Source organism: Vitis riparia, chromosome 8 (genome assembly GCF_004353265.1).
Source record: "Vitis riparia cultivar Riparia Gloire de Montpellier isolate 1030 chromosome 8, EGFV_Vit.rip_1.0, whole genome shotgun sequence".
NCBI lineage: Eukaryota > Viridiplantae > Streptophyta > Magnoliopsida > Vitales > Vitaceae > Vitis > Vitis riparia.
In genome coordinates this window covers 19043763-19062375 of record NC_048438.1, presented here as the reverse complement: position 1 = coordinate 19062375, position 18613 = coordinate 19043763, and positions in this window count along the sequence as shown.

The following is an 18613-nucleotide window of genomic DNA, read 5'->3' as shown; positions in this document are numbered from 1 at the left end:
TTAGTTTACACACCAAATGAGTCTCCCTCTAAGCAACAAATCCAAGTGGTTGCTCCATACAAACCTCCTCAGTCAGATCTCCATAAAGAAATGCGTTTTTTATATCTAGTTGATACATCAGCCAATCTTTATTGACCACCACAAATAATAATTACACAAATAGAATTAGCCAAGTACAGGCGAGAGTTTCAAAAAAAGTCAATACCTTGTGTTTTTGTGTACCCTTTGGCAACTAGTCATGCTTTATACCTCTCAATAGAACCATTGAGACGATACTTTACAGTAAAAACTCATCTGCATGCAACTGGACAAACCCTCTCAGGTAACAATACCAAATCCCATGTACCTCTCGTAAGAAGAGCTAACATCTCCTCATCCATAGCCTTTTTCCAATTATAATAGCCTCTTGGTAATCCTTAGGAATAGATACAGATGACAAAGACAAAGCAAAACGACAAAAAAAAAAAAAAACCAAGATGATCAAACAAAACAACACTAACAAAGGAATGTTACAAGAACGTTTACCTTTTCAGAGAGCAGTTGGCAAATTACTAGAATCACCAGCAAAATCCATTAGAGTAGGAAATGGCTCTGGAGCACAAGGGATTTGCAAAGCTTTTAGCCCAGTGTAAACCTGTAAGGGTTTTGAAGGTGGAATAGATGTATACACGGAGTAGGAAGAAGGACAGACAGTTTGTCAGTAGAAACTTTGAAAAACGATTCAGACTCAAAAAATGTGACATTTGCATAAACAAATTTCCTTTTAGCCACCGGATCATAACACTTGTACCCTTTTTTGATTTCGAGAATATCCCAAGAAAATACAACGAAAAGCTCTAAGAGAAAGCTTATCCATTCCGGTCTCAAAAAGATGAACAAAGCACACACACCAAAAATACTAGTAAGAGGAAAAAACGGAGAGTCAGGAAAAAGACATTTAAAATGAATGTCACCTCCAAAAGCAGAAGATGGCATCCTATTAATAAGAAATCCTACGGTAAGTACAACATCATGCCAAAAAGATTTTGGTAGTCATTTGAAGCATAATGGTGTGAGCAACCTCAAGAAAATGTTTGTTTTTACGCTCTACCACACCATTCTGCTGTAGGGTATAAGCACAGAATGTTTGATGAATAATTCCATTAGAAGAACAAAAATTGGAAAAATCAAATTTCATATATTTTAAAGCATTATTAGATCTTAACACATGAACATTAGAAGAAAATAGTCTTTATTTCACTATGAAAGGTTTGAAATACATCAAGAACGGATGATCTATCTTTTAACAAGTAAATCCATGTCATCCTAAAATGATCATCCACAAAGGTATATCTTTTAACAAGTAAATCCATGTCATCCTAAAATGATCATCCACAAAGGTAATAAAATACCTATAACTTGACACAATAGAATAACAATAAGGACCCCACACATCTAATTGTACTAAATCAAAAGGACGTAAACTTCGACTTTCTTTAGAAAGAAAATACACTATGTGATGTTTTCCTAATTGACACACATCACAATTTATTTCAAAAACAGACTCACTAAAAGACACAACTTTTTTTAATCGAGAAAGGTTATGATGACCCAATCGACAATGCCAATGATAAGGAGACACACCTCCAGCAATAGCAACAAACGAAGAATCATGAGTAAGATAGTAGACTCTTTATTGAAAAAGATAGGATCGGCTGAGATAATTAACAAGATATTAGGAGATTTATTTTTTTATAATCTATTAGACAGTTGTATATTGTTAGGTTGTTAAGTTATTTCCTATTTTTGTGTTGAGAAAAATCTTCAATGAAGAGGATGTCGTGTATACAGTTTTAAATATAGAATAGAATTAAAAAAATATATTCATTTCCTATTTTGTTTGCATGGTATCAGAGCCGCCCTAATTCACTCAAAAAACCATTGCGATTTTTTTTTTCTTCTGCGTATTTCTTTTCCTAACCAGTAGTCATGTGTGACGTTTCTTCTGAGTCAAACCCACTTGTTTCTTCTTCCAGCCCAGCAACTAAACCTGCAACCCAAACCCATAATACCGAATCCCATCCTGTTCAGATTACCACCATTCGCCTCAATGGTGAATTTTTTAAGATGGTCTCAATCAGTTAGCATGTATCTTAGAGGGAGAAGGGAGATTAGGTACTTGACTAGAGACAAGGTGGCACCGACATCAGAGGATCCTCTGTACACAACCTAGGATGCAGAAAATTCAATGGTGATGACATGGCTCATGAACTCCATGAATGAGGAGATTGGCTCCAATTATATGTGCTACTCCACAGCCAAAGAATTGTGGGACAATGTGAATCAGATGTACTCTGATTTGGGTAATCAATCCCAAGTGTATGAATTGACCCTTAAACTTGGTGAGATTCGGCAAGGAGAAGAATCTATCACCAAGTACTTCAGTTCATTGAAGCTTCTTTGTTAGGATTTGGATATGTTCAACGACTACGAATGAAAGTCCACTGATGATGCTAATCATTACAAACAAACTGTGGAGGCTCATAGGATTTATAAGTTTCTTGTTGGACTCAATGTAGAGTTTGATGAGGTTAAAGGAGGAATTATTGGCAGAGTTCCTCTTCCTAAAATCAGCGAAGTCTTTGTTGAAGTTCGAAGGGAAGAAAGTCGCCAACACGTAATGTTGGGAAAGAAATCTAATAGCAAAACTGTTGAAAGTTCTGCTCTTAGTGTTGCTGAAGGTTCTGCCAATAAAACAGGCCAGTTTTCAGCGAGGGCCTGGAGAAAGGCCACAGATCTAGTGCGATTATTGTAACAAACCGCGCCACACTCAATAAACTACTGGAAAATCCATGGAAAACCAGTAAATTGGCATAACAGCAAGCCCGAAGAGAGAAGCAAACGTTCAAATCCCAAAGTCAATGCTACTGTCAATGAATCAAGGTCAAGTCCCTTCAACAAAGAGCAGATGGATCACCTTCTAAAACTGCCAAAATCCAATTCTCCATCGAGTATTCATAGTGTTTCTCTAGCACAAATAGGTAGTGCACCTAATGCCTTTTCATGTTGTTTCAATTCTACTGCATAAATAATTGATTTTGGAGCTTCTGACCATATGACTAGTTTTTCAAATTTGTTCAACACTTATTCACCATGTTCTGGCAGTGAAAAAATTAGGATTGCAGATGGTAGTTTCTCACCTATAGTCAGAAAAAAGGCTTGGTAAAATTATCCGAGAACATAGATCTGAAATCTATTCTCCATGTTCCAAAACTAGCATGTAATCTTTTGTTTGTGAGTAAACTTACCAAAAACTCTAATTGACGTCTTTTTTTCTATGATTCTCACTGTGAATTTCAGGACCAAAACTCAGGGAAGAAGATTGGCAGTGCTAAGTTGATAGATGGTCTTTACTATTTTGATGGTGTTTTCTCCAATAAACGGGCTCAGGGCCTTAGTAGTGTTAGTTCTCTTTCTGTTTATGAACAAATAATGCTTTGGCACTTAAGACTAGGACACCCTGATTTTCTATATCTTAAACATTTGTTTCCTACTTTGTTTAAAGGATTGGATTGTTCATCTTTTTATTGTGAAAGTTGCTATTTATCTAAGAGTCATCGTACTACTTATTATCCAAAACCTTATGTTCCCTCAAAACCATTTAATTTAATACATAGTGATGTGTGGGGACCTTCAAAAATTACAATTATTTTTGGAAAACAATGGTTTGTTACCTTCATAGACGATCATACACGTTTATGTTGGGTTTATTTGATGAATGAAAAATCAGAAGTTGGAAAACTTTTCCAAACATTTTATAACATGATTGAAACTCAGTTCCAAGTAAAAATTGGCATTTTTCACACTGATAACGGAATTGAATATTTTAATGAATTTTTGGGTAGTTTTTTTAAAGAAAAAGGTATCTACCATCAATCGACTTGTGTGAATACCCCTCAACAAAATGGAATTGCTGAAAGAAAAGATAAACATTTACTTGAAGTGGCTCGTGCTATTATGTTTTCCATGAATGTTCCAAGATACTTTTGGGGGAAAGTTGTTTTGATAGCCTCCTATCTCATTAACCGAATGTCTACCAAAATTCGTAAGTATAGCACACCACTAGAATGTTTTCAAAAAATCTTTCCTTTATCTAGAATGTACTCCGACTTACCCCTAAAAGTTTTTGGCTGCATTGTTTTCGTTCACCTACCTAATCATAATCGGTCTAAACTTGATCCAGGGGCAGAAAGTTTTCATTGGGTATGCCTCTAATCAAAGAGGGTATAAATATTATAATCCCCAAACCAGAAAAATGCATGTGAGTATGGATGTCTCTTTCATTGAAGATAAATCTTTTTTTAACAAAAATTCTCTTCAAGAGGAGAATAATGTAATGGAAGAAAATTTTTGGGATTTATCTCCCACTCCATTACCAAATACAATTTTAACTACTCCTCCACCTCTTATTTATAATCCTGAGGAATAATGTGATAAGATTGATAAAAATTCTAGTCATATAGTGCCAAACATTACTGTATCTGAAACAAGGGGAGAATCAGTACAACCAAATACTGAGCATCTGGTTTATACTCGGAGAAAGACTCATCAAAAAAATCAAAGTCAACCTATTCCTCTTGGTAATGACCAATCTCGACCTTCGGGACCTGAAGTTATCAATATCACAGGTAGTCCTACTCCTAACCTACCTTCAATTCCTTTCATTTCTTCTTTAGACCTTGATATTCCTATAGCCCTTAGAAAAGGTACACGAACCTGCACTAAATATCCCATTTCCAAATATCTATCCTATAAAAAACTCTCTAAAACTCATAAAGCCTTTACCTAAAAAATCTCACACATGTTGGTTCCAAGAAACATTCATGAAGCCCTTGATGATCCAAATTGGAAAGTAGCAGTGATGGAGGAGATGAATGCTCTTAAAAGAAATGGTACTTGGGAGTTAGTGGATTTACCTAAAGAGAAAAGAACTGTAGGTTGTAAGTGGGTTTTTACTGTGAAATGTAAAGTTGATGGGAGCATAGAACGATACAAGGCGAGACTAGTAGCAAAAGGATTTACTCAAACCTATGGTATTGATTACCAGGAAACTTTTGCTCCTGTAGCCAAGATAAACTCAATCAAACTTTTGTTATCTTTGGCTGTAAATTTAAATTGGCCTTTACACCAATTAGACATAAAAAATGTTTTCCTAAATGGAGATCTGGAGAAGGAAGTATTTATGAATCTACCACCTGGATTCAAGGGAAAGCTTGGATCAAACAAAGTTTGCAAATTAAAAAAATCCCTATATGGTCTCAAACAATCTCCTAAAGCTTGGTTTAAGAGATTTTGAAAAGTTGTAAAGAATTGTGGCTATTGTCAGAGCCAAGCTGACCATACTATGTTCTACAAACACAGTAAAGATGGTAAGATTGCTATTCTGATTGTTTATGTGGATGATATAGTTTTGACTGGCAGTGACAAAGAAGAGTTGGAGAGATTGAAAAGAAGACTTGCAGTAGAATTTGAAATCAAGGATTTGGGAGCCTCAAAGTACTTCCTTCGAATGGAGTTTGCTAGATCCAAAGAAGGTATATTTGTAAACCAACGTAAATATGTCCTTGATTTACTTGGTGAAACAGGACAACTAGGTTGTAAACCAGCCAAGACACCTATTGAACCCAACATAAAATTGCTGCCCTCCAAAGATGATGAAGTGAAGGATAAAGAACAGTATCAAAGGCTAGTTAGGAGGCTGATTTACTTGTCACACACGCGTCCGGATATTGCTTTTGCAATAAGCATGGTGAGCTAGTTCATGCATGCACCTGGATAACAACACTTTGATGTTGTTTATAGAATCCTTAGATATCTAAAAGGGTCAACTGGAAGGCGTTTTGATATAGGACAACCCTAAGATGGTTGTCTACACTCAAGGGAATGTGGGCTAAGGTTTTATTTTTAGGGCGTAAGGAGAGGAACAAGGAATAAATTTTATGGTAAAGAAAATTATATGATAAGAAATAGAGAGAAAGAAGAAACAAAGAAGAAAATATGGAAAACCTTAGAGTTTCACTAAGGCCTTCTAGGAGTCTCACCTAGAAGAAAATCAATAGTCTCACCATTGAGGGTTGCAACCTTACAATGAAAGAAAATATAATATTATTCATCAATTCATTCCTTTGATTTACATTGATTAGCCTATTTATAGTCTTCTCTAAGAAATCCAAAGTCTACTAGGACTCTAATAACCTATTATGATTTTAATTCTAATTATAACATCCAAAGTCTATTAGGACTCTAATAACCTATTATAACTCAACTAGTTAATCCTAATTAGACTCCAACGAATACCAATCTCAATTCAATTCTAATTAATATTAATTCTACTTAAAGTTTACTTAGGTCTTCCCTTTCTTCCTTGAATAAACTTTAAAAGGTTTTCCCCCATCAATTCTCCCCTGCTTGAAAAAACTCAACTTCAACGAGTTAGATGCTTGAAACAATTCATAGAGATCAGGGTTAAGCTTCTAAAAATCCGTTTTCGTAATCCATGTATTTTCAAAGTGTGGTTTGCCTCGCCATTTCACCAAAAAATTTTGGTATCCACCTTGTCGAGTAGACACAAATGGGTCATAAAAAACATACTCGATCTCAGGACATGGGCTAAGAGTATGTGGTAATTGCAGATCCAACTCTTCACTTACATTGTTGTGATGGCCATGGTAGATATACAAATCTTCCACATTAAATATTGGACTAAAATGCACATTTGAAGGGAGCTCTAACAAATAAGCATTCTCACCCAACTACTTTAGTACCCGAAATGGACCCGCTTTCTTAGCTTAAAGCTTTTGATATGTGCTTGGATGAAATCTTTCTGGTCATAGATGAACCATCACCAGATCACCTTCTTGAAATTGAATATATCTTCGATGTGCATCTACTGCCTCTTTATAGTTCTCATTGTTGATATTGATTTTTTCTCGTACTTTTTCATGTATATCTCATATATGACGTGCAAATGCATCACTATCTTGGCTGGTGCGGACAGAAGTAGGTGCGGACATAAGATAAACGGGTTGCTTAGGTTTCAGCCCGTATGCCACTTCAAAAGGTGAATACCTAGTAGTACGATTAGTGGAGCTATTGAAAGCAAATTCGGCTTGTGGTAAGACATTGTCCCAATTTTTCAATTGATCTCTCACAATGCATCTCAAAAGATTACCAAGGCTGCGATTGACAACTTCTGTTTGTCCATCAGTTTGAGGATGAAAAGAACTTGAAAATTTTAATTGAGTACCTAGCTTGGCCCACAAAGTTTTCCAAAAATAGGTCATAAACTTGACATCGTGATAAAAAACAATGGATTGTGGTAATCCATACCATTGAACTACTTCTTTAAAGAACAAGGCAGAAACATAAGAAGCATCCGAAACCTTCTTACATGGGATAAAATGTGCCATTTTGGAAAATTTATCAACCACAACAAATATAGAATCAAAGCCCTGTTGTGTCCTTGGTAATCCAAGTACAAAATCCATGCTCAAGACTTCCTAAGGTTTGGATGGAATTGGTAATGGCGTATATAACCCTGTATTTTGCTTTGAACTTTTTCCTACTTGACATGCTCAACATTGTTTGATAACCTTCCAAACATCCTTCTTTAAACTAGGCCAAAAGAAGCGATCTTCCACCAAAGTAATGGTCTTATCTCGTCCAAAATGTCCACCCATTCCACCTCCATGAAGTTCCTATATGACATGATCACGTAGGGAAGTCCTTGGTAAGCATAAACGATTTTTATAAAACAAGTACCCTTCTAAAATCTGAAAATCAATACGTATTGCTTTTGAACCACTCAAAAGAGATGAATAAACATCTCCAAAATCAGCATCATTGTCATAACAATGCTTTAATTATTCAAATCCAATTGTAGTGGCTGACATGTTTACTAAGAGAAGGGTCTTCCTACTAAGGGCATCAGCTACTTTATTTCAATTCCTGCACAATACTTTAAATTAAAGGTAAATAGCTGAAGAAAACTAGTCCATTTTGCATGTTGAGAGTTAAGCTTCTTTTGAGAATTAAGATATCGCAAAGCTTCATGATCCGAATACAAAATAAATTCCTTCTAACTGAGATAATGTTGTCAATGTCTAATTGCTTGCACCACAGCATTGAATTCAAGATCATATGTGGAGTATTTTTTCTTTACCCCATTGAGCTTCCCACTAAAGAAAGCCACAAGATGTCCCTCTTGGCTAAGAACTGTTTCAATTCCCACATGGGAAGCATCACAAGACACCACAAATACTTTCTCAAAGTCTAGTAGATGTAGGATAGGAGGGTTCACCATCTTGGATTTGATTTCTTCAAATGCCTTGTTGGTCGCCTTGGTCCAAATAAATAAACCAGGTTTCATGCATTCAGTAATTGGGGCCATAATAGAGCTGAAATTTCAAATAAATCATCGATAGAATGTAGCCATTCCATGGAAGCTTCACACCTCATGGATATTTGTTGGTACTAGTCAATCAACAATAGCTTTGATCTTCTCCAAATCTATTTCAACACCCTTAGAAGACACGACAAAGCCAAGAAATACAACACTAGGGCTCATGAAAGTACATTTTTTCAAATTAATGTAAAAATTTTCAGCCCTAAGAGTGCGCATTACTTGCTTCAAGTGTTCCTCATGATCTTCACAAGATCGACTATAGATAAGAATATCATCAAAATAGACAACAACAAACCGTCCAATAAAAGGTTTCAATACCTACATCATAACCCGCATGAAGGTACTTGGAGCATTGGTTAGTCCAAACGACATGACTAAGCGCTCATACAATCCATCCTTAGTTTTGAAAGATACCTTCCACTCATACCCTGGTCTAATACGTATTTGATGATATCCACTTCTTAGATCAATCTTTGAGAAGATTACTGATCCAACCATCATATCTAGCATGTCATCAAGTCTTGGAATTGGAAATCGATACTTGATTGTGATTTTGTTGATTGCACGACTATCCACACACATCCATCATGATCCATCCTTCTTTGGTGTTAGTAGGGCAGGAACTCCATAAGGACTTAGACTTACATAAATAAAGTCTTTAGTAAGTAATTCATCAACTTGCATTTTCAATTCAACATGCTCTGTTGGATTCATTTTGTAGGCTGGTAAATTTGGTAATGATGCACCGGGAATCAAATCAATGGCATGTTGTACGTCACGCAAAGGAGGGAGTTGATTAGGTAACTCTGCAGGCCACAAGTCAAAAAAGTCATCAAGGATATTACGTACGTTTGTTGGATATTCCTTATCTTGTTCTTTAAATTCTTCCACTTTCCGAGCCATTAAAGCAAAAATAACTTTAGTTTCCTTGCTCTCATTTTCAAATTGACACATAGTAAGTACCTTTTTTGGTTGTGTCTCCTCCTCTGACTTTTTAATTGGAGGGACTTCTTTCATTGGGCGAAGGATCTTCTTACGTCCGTTGTGTATGAGAGCATATGTATTTTCATAGCCATTATGTTGAACTCTTCTATCAAAGAGTCAAGGTCTTCCAAGTAAAATATGACTTACTTTTATAGGTAAGACCTCACACCATACAGACTCTTCAAAGTCCTTACCAAAAAAGAATGTTACTAAGTAGCGAAAACTTACCGGGATAGAGGTGTCATTAACCCATGCTACTCTGAATGCATTTGGATGTTTCTCCGTTTTAAGGTTTAGCTTCTCAACAAGTTCTTACGAAGCCATGTTCAAACTGCTACCTCCATCAATGATCATGGTGTATAATCTTCCTTGGCAAGAAATACGTGTCTAGAAAATGCTAGTACGTCGCTAATCTTCTTCTCATTTTACCTTTGGGACAGCTGATAAAGGTCGTACTACCAGACTATGTCCTTCCGTCATACCATCATAGTAGTCACATTCTTCACTAACTTTATCTTCATTGTAGGTCTTTTCTTCCTTTGGGTAACTCTCCAATTCAGATTTTGGTTCTTCAACACAAAAGTGTAAACCTTTGGTTGGGCACACAACAGCATAATGACCAAGCCCACCATACTTAAAGCATAAAGGAGTCACGTCTACTTTTCTATCTCCAATACTCATTGAAGTTTTACCTTTATTACCATTCTTATGAGCCACATTTGAAGTCTGTTGAGTGTTGCCCCCACCATTCACATGATTAGAAGTTCTCAAGCTTGATGTGCTTAAAGGTTTACTTGTTGTCTTATTGGAGAAAATGCTCCCAAATTGTGAACTTGGATGCCTGGAAACCCGAAATTTGAGGTCTTCTTCTATTTTGAGGGTTAGTTGATAAACATCATCTACGGTATAAGTGTGTGCAGCTATCATCTCAAGTTGAATCTCCATTCGAAGTCCAACTTTGTAGCGGGCTGCAAGTTGAGCATCACTTTCCCGCACTTGATTTCGAATGCTCAATTCATGGAATTCTTCTGTATATTCTTCAATGGACTTGGTACCTTGTTTAAGGGAAAACAATTTTGTATACATAAGTTGTTCATAATCAGTTGGGAAAAAGTGCTCCTTCATCTTCAACTTCATCTCATCTCATGTGTCAATAGGTGGTTGGCCAGTTCTATGAACTTGATTCTCAATATTATGTCATCATAGACGTGTTGTTCCTTTCAACTTTGCCTTCACAAACCGAACTTTTTTATTTTCGGGCATTGCATACCAATCAAAGTAATCTTCCATTGATATAATCCAATCAAGAAAAGTTGTTGGATTTAGTTTTCCATAAAATTCAGCAACTTCAAGACATACCTTTTTAGTCACATCATCATCTAGCTCAAAAAGTCTGGCCCTTTTTCGAGTCCCCATCATAAAATTGTCTTGTTCTTCGCGTGATCGACTTGGCGATTGTCTGAATTGATGCCTTGCAATTCCCTCTTCAATTGGTCGTTTTTCTTGACTCTTTTCTAATAACTTCGTGATCTCATCAAGTTTGCTATTTAGTTGTATTATAGCATCTTGATGGGATTGTTGTGTGGCTGAAATTTCCTCCAAGCATATTGTAGTGGCATCTTGATTGCTAGAAGTTCTTTTGGAACCCATGCTTGCATAAGTTGCTCCGCTCCTTAATTGCATATGCCTTCAAGCCAAGAACTTTGACTCTGATACCAAAATTGATGTAGGACAACCCTAGGATGGTTGCCTACACTCAAAGGTGGGTGGGTTAGGGTTTTATTTTTAAGGTATAAGGAGAGGAACAAGGAATAAATTTTATGGTAGAGAAAATTATATGATAAGAAATAGAGAGAGAAGAAACAAAGAAGAAAAGATGGAAAACCTTAGAGTTTCACTAAGGCCTTCTAGGAGTCTCACCTAGAAGAAAATCAATAGTCTCACCATTGAGGGTTACAACCTTGCAATGAAAGAAAATATAATATTATTCATCAATCCATTCCTTTGATTTACATTGATTAGCCTATTTATAGTCTTCTCTAAGAAATCCAAAGTCTACTAGGACTCTAATAACCTATTATGATTCTAATTCTAATTATAACATCCAAAGTCTATTAGGACTCTAATAACCTATTATAACTCAACTAGTTAATCCTAATTAGACTCCAACAAATACCAATCCCAATTCAATTCTAATTAATATTAATTCTACTTAAAGTTTACTTAGGTCTTCCTTTTCTTCCTTGAATAAACTTTAAAAGGTTTTCCCCCAACAGGTTTACTGTTTAAAGGTCGTGGGCACCAGCAGGTTGAAGCATTTACATATGCAGATTGGGCTGGGAGTGTAGTAGATAGGCGTTTAACCTTTGGTTACTGCACCTTTGTTGGAGGTAACCTTGTCACTTGGTGAAGCAAAAAACAAAATGTGGTGGCTAGGAGTAGTGCAGAGGTTGAGTTCAGATCAGTTGCTCTTGGAATTTGTGAGGTGTTGTGGATTAGACGACTATTGGAAGAATCGAAGATCTCAATGAAACTATACTGTGACAACAAAGCAGCTATTTTAATAGCTCATAATCTAGTATTTCACAATCGAACAAAGCATGTGGAGGTAGACAAGCACTTTATTAAGGAAAAACTCGAGAATGGACTTATGTATGTTGTATATTCCTACTAATGAGCAAGTGGCTGATGTGCTTACAAAAGGAATTCCTACAAAGCAATTTGACAGACTAATTGGCAAACTGGCTATGGAAGATATCTTTAAGTCAGCTTGAGAGAGAGTGTTGAAAAAGATAGGATCGGCTGAGATAATTAGCAAGATATTAGGAGATTTATTTTTTTGTAATCTATTAGATAGTTGTATATTGTTAGGTTGTTAAGTTGTCTCTTATTTTTGTGTTGAGAAAAATCCTCTATAAAGAGGATGACGTGTATATAGTTTTAAATATAGAATAGAATAAAAAAAATACATTCATTTCCTATTTTGTTTGCACTCCTAACTCAAAGTCGTATCCAATCACTGTATTCGTCTGGAAATCATGAAAAATACAATGAGTAGGAAAGAAAGTCACAGAACAATTCAAAGATTTTGTAATTTGATTAACAGAAAAAAGATTAAATGACAATTTTGGGACACGTAAGACTTGGTTGAGCCCAAGAGAGGGAGTATGAATAGTACCAAAACCACACACTTTAGAAACAAAACCATCAGCAACAGTAATAAGTTAAAGAGACTGACAAGGTGTAAAGTTGTTCAATTGATGCTAGTCACCAGTCATATATGATTTAATGCACCTAAATCTATTAACCAAGAATTACAAGATAAGGCACCAAGTGCCCCAGTACCTGACTAGAGGGCATGGGAGGCAATAGAACTTGGTTGAGAATGAAGCAACCTATCATACTCCTCCTTAGAGATCTGAATAACATCCTTAGGAACAGTTGAAAAAGAAGTAGATCCATTAAAAGCAAGTGTAACATTTGCTACTTTAGGGATGTTGGAAATTGGACAACTTAGCACCTTTGGTAGCCCAATCGGGCTTACCATGCTTATCCCAACATCAATCCACAGTGTGCCCTCGTTTACCACAAAACTCACATAACCCATCACGATTTTTGCTCTTTCTAGTGTCACACACACAGCCACGTGCAACCATGGCAAAATACTTAAGATCCACACCAAGGGAGGACAAGGTTAGAAAAGCAAATTGTAGGCGAGAGAAAGCAGACTAAAGCGTAGGCATGGCACTGTCCCCAAGCAATTGACTCCTAAGAGTGTTATACTATTCATTTAGATTCATTAAAAAAACCACATACAAATAGGTTTTCCCCTTGACACTTCTGAGTCTAAATCTGTAGAAAGGGGTAGAAGCTCACGAAATTCATTGATAATCCCTCTATAGGCAGCAAAGAATTCTGGAAGGGACCTCTCACCTTCTTTATTATCTACCAGTTGTTGAAACAAAGAGAATATACGAGAATTATTACCATCATTAGAAAACATCTCTTTGATGTCATCCCACATCTCTTTAGCAGTTGATGTCAGACCAACAGAAGCAGCAATCTCAGGTTCCAAGGAATTCAACATCCATGTCTTCACTAGACCATCATACTGACACCATGATGCATACTCGGAATCCTTAGGATCCAACATTTTATCAACTAAGATAATGATCACAACCTTGGGAACCCAGGAAAGTACAAAAAGCTTGGGACCAAAGAGTATAATTTCTTCCATTAAACTTCACTGTTGTACCAACAGAAACACGTAGATCTGAAGCAAAAATGTTATCCCTCATCTTGAATCACAAATACAATTACCACAAGGCACACAACCTCAAACACAAAGGCACAAAGTGATCAATCACACAAGAGGCTATCGATCTACCCTCACAACAAACAAACTAGGACTGAAGAAGGAAAAAAAAGGATCACCAAGACTAAAAGGTGGCTAGGGTTAGAGTTGAACCTGCTCTGATACCATGTTCAGAATAGTGAAACAAGACATAAAATTCATTCATATATTCTGTAGGTTATTTTTTAGGGTTACATCCTAGCTGATATATATATATATATATATATATATATATATATGTACAAGAGTCCTATATTAGGAAGTTAACTATACAAAGATAATTACTATAAATCAGCCTATAAAGTAGGCACTAATAGTGCAATCCTAACATATCCTAATATAGAATTAATTAAGCTCTAGAATACATTACTAAACACCTTTCAAGATGCAGCCATGGTATTCTCAGATGCTTCGAAGATTTGCAGCAAGTCTTCTCAAAAATCTGGTGAAGCTCTCTTCAAAAAGTAAAAACACTTAAAGAAAGTGATGAACTAGCATGGATTATCAAAGAATAAAGTAAAACTTGATAGACCACACCTGCACTAGCAACAGAAGGTTGTTGCAACAACAGAACTGAATAGTACCAAGATCACTCAAGAACTATGCAAGTAGTTAAGAATCTGGTAGTGTAGTTTGTTACTGCTGAAACTATAAATCGCAGAGTAGAGAACGTCTCCTGTGCATGTAATTTTTTCTCAATATACAGAAACTAAATTTGCCTTCTCCTGATACAAACTTTCAAAACCAAATACTTCAAGAAGACTATATATATAAATGAACCATCAAGGATTATAAACGATAAGAAAGATCGAGATAGAATTAATGGAAATCCAAAAAAAAGAAACTTACCTTCAATCCCTTTCAAGATGCACCCACGATATTCTCTGATTTTTCTTCAGCCATGATGCTTTGAAGATCCACTGTGAGTCCTCTCAAAAATCTGGTGAAGCTCCTCTTCAAAAAGCTGTGTTGCCCCCCCTCAAAAATCTGGTCATGCTTCTCTTCAAAAAGTCATGTAGCCTCCCTCAAAAATCAGGCCATGCTCCTCTTCAAAAAGCCATGTTTCCTCTCCTCAAAAATCTGGTCATACTCCTTTTCAAAAAGCCGCGTTGCCCCCTTTTTAAAAAAAATAAAAATCTCCTTTCCTCTTACCTTCAGCTGTGATCTGCCCACCCTCTATATGCAGCCCGGATTCCTTCTTAAAGCCATGATCTTACCTCCCTTAATGAGGACTCTTCCCAAAACAAGATTCCTCTTGCCATGGACTCCCAATGCCTCTTCCATGTGCGTGAAAAAATTTTCCCATGATCTCTATCCTTCCATTAGGTGTCCTGGGTCAAATTTCCTTATTAAGATTTTCTCTCAAAATAAATCCCCTTTTTTCCGTCCAAGTCTGTCCCATGCGTGTAAATCCTTTTTTCAAACTAAACCTTGTTCGTGTAGGTCTCCTTCCCATATCCAAACATCAATGCCACACCTTCCATAAGACTCCACTCAACTTCAAATTCCTTTCCATATCCAAAAGTCAATATAGCAATGTATTCTTCTTTTTTTACCATGGTAGCCGCACCACTCATGGGGAGTCCTTTCTAATATTTCCACTTAAATCTGAACCTCCCATATTGAGTGAATGATACCTCCTCCTACCTTATGGGCAGCCATGGACTTCCCAAAAGATCCTCATGTGCGTGTGAATCCTCAAAAGATGTGGCAGCCGGTGTATATCCATAAATGCGTCCCTTTGATTTTCAAAATCTCTAATTTCCCTATCAAAACAAAATTCACCATGTGGCCGTGGACTCTCAAGTCCACCTTTCCTTATCTCTTTGCCGTCCATCACCATGAGAGCCTTTTTTTTCTTCAAATTCCTTGCATGTTGTGAATCTTCTGTTTTCCATATGGCAATGCTGCAAGTCCACTCTTTCCTTATTCAAAAACTCTCCATGTAGCTATGTAATACATCCAAATGTGGCCCATTCATTTTAAAAAAACAAACTCAATCTCCAGGAAAAATCCAAACAAGGTAAATGCAATGTTGTCTTAAAACGTACCTAAAAGGAATCCTAAAAAGTGACTAGATAAAATACCTAAACAAGAACTGGATAAACTAACTTAGTGTCCTTAAATGGAATGAACTAATGTGCAACTAAGATGAACCTATCCTAAAGTGAACTAAATATGGATCTCAATTAACTACCCCAAAATGCACACAAACTAAAGTGAACTAGAAAAAATCCTAAAATGCAACTAAGTGAACTAAATCAAGTGAGATAAGCTAATGTGCAACTCAATGAGCTGAAATGAGCTAAACTAACTTAGAGTGTCCCTAAATGGAATGAACTAATGTGCAACTAAGATGAACTATCCTAAAGTGCATCTAAATTAGAGTGAACTAAATATGCATCTAAATTAACTATTATAAAGTGCACCTAAACTAAAGTGAACTAGAAAAAATCTTAAAATGCAACTAAGTGAACTAAATCAAGTGAGTTAAGCTAATGTGCAACTCAATGAGTTGAGATGAGCTACGGTGCCACCTAGTGAGCTGAACATGAACTCAAGTACTAAGTAAGTTGATGTTAGCTCGAGTGAGCTTAGGTGAGCTTAAGTGAGCTTAGGTGGTCTAGGGAGTGCCTGGTTGAACTAAGATGTGTCTAGATGAACTAGAATGTACCTAAGTAGCCTAAAAGGTGTCTAGGTGAGTCAGGATGTGCCCAAGTGGCCTAAAAGTGTCTAGGTAAGCCTAGGTAAGCCAGGGTGTGCCTGGGTGAAGTGTCCTAAAATGTGACTCAATAGCGTGTTTCCTAAATGGGCTATCCTTAAATAAAAAATAAAAAAAAAATAAAAATTCCTAAATCTAACTTGGAGCTACCAAGGTCACAATAAGGGATCAAATTAATCCCCCAACAAAAGTCTCCAAGGTGGCTTGGAAAAGGTAGGCATGTAGTAGCAATGGGCCACCAGGGGAAGACTACAGGATAAAGGAGAACTTGGAGAGCACCTAAAAGGGAATGTGCTAGGGGAGAAAATGGAGGGTCTACAGTAGCTTTATGCTCCTCCACTTTCCTTTGGGTCATGGAAACACCAAGACTTCTTAGCTTGCCAGACAGGATTTTCCATCCCCCTACAAATCCCCTTTCTTCAGGAAACACCAATGAAAACCACTTTCCTTCCACATCCTAACCAGAACAAAGCAAGAACCGCCCTGCTCTATTGCTACGCAAATCCAGCAAGTAACGTCTTCCCTCCTCCACCCAGCTTTCTAAAAAACTCCCCATCTTTGAGAGCATTGCAGGTCTCAACCCCATCTTTAGGATCACATTCCCTTCTACTCCTCCTTTTAGGCCTCTTACTTCACAACATTTAAGGGCATTCCTCTCAATATGATCCAATATTATTATTTGATTATTATTTGGTGTGTAGATTGAAAGGTTTGAGGTAGCAAGAGAGGAGCATTCCTCTCATTGAGTTATTTTTTGTATATTCCCAGGTGGTACTATACTAATGTATAGGTGTCTATTTAGCATTTTAGAGGTTTTAAACATACTATTTTATTAGTTCATTGTATCGTGGGAGGATTCTTCATCCTTCTTTTATATTTCTTTATCCATATTTTTAATACATGTTTTTTTTCTAATAAAAATAAATAAATAAAAGGGTATCACTCAATCAATATTCAAAGGTAATGCATGATGCTACCAACAACTAAATACTATGTAAACATATGTAAATTCATATGTAAACATCCAATGACAATTCTTCACCAAAAAAATATACCGACCTTCTCAAGGCTAGCACACTATGCTTCAAGGAAATTTTCTGCAAAAAAAAAAAAATGAAATAGGCACACTCAACTATGTTTCAATATTTCTTTTAAACATCATCTACAATTAGACTATACACAACCTTTTTGTAGATCTTCATTGACAGCAACAACTTGCATGAAGTGTCCTAACACGCCTCAACATGAATTTCATCTTACATAGTGGACACCAAAAAGGAAAAAGGAAATAAATGTGAACTAGAATGGAGAAATGGGTCTATGATCTTGCTGCCAACTACAACATAATAACACGCAAGCATAGAAGACAGAAAAAGATGTATGTAGAAAGAAGAGAGGTTAAATGGAAAAGGGTCCTGACACAATTGCTCTTTTTATTTAGCAATTCTTGGATAAATTGCAATGCTAAAGAAGAGATAATGTCAAAAAGTGCCATCACAGATTTGTAAGTGATATCATTAGGACACTATAGCTACTTACAGTAATAGGCTTGTTGGATTGAATCAAGAAATCTGAAATTTGTTGATCTAGAGAGAGGTTCATCGATTTCCCAGGTAATTAGAAGGTAAGCATCATGCCCATGTTTTTGTTCCCTTCCATCCAATATGGAAATTAACTTTTGTCTGATTACCTGTGAATGTAGCTGTATTGTGCCTATGGATAAAGGCTGCATTCAGTTTACACCTGGCACAAAGTACCTTGCTTTTTCCCATGTCACCAAAATCAAGAAGCTAGTTTAGTTACACATGATTTCAGCAGCCAGAATCAACTCACAGCACCATTTTATTCCAAGTAGCAACACAATCCATGCATGTAATGCTAAAAAGAACATTTCGAACATAACACAAGGCAAAGAGCATGCTTTCAACACAAACACATCAAGAAACTACTGAAACAAACAATAACACAGAGATAGAAAAAAGTAACTATTTGTACCACAAATCATGCTCACCTCTGCTGGTTCAAGTTCACACAAACAGGACAAAACTAACCATCAATTTCACTCTGAACCCACATTTGATGGCAAGCAAACCATTAGCAAAGGCGCTTC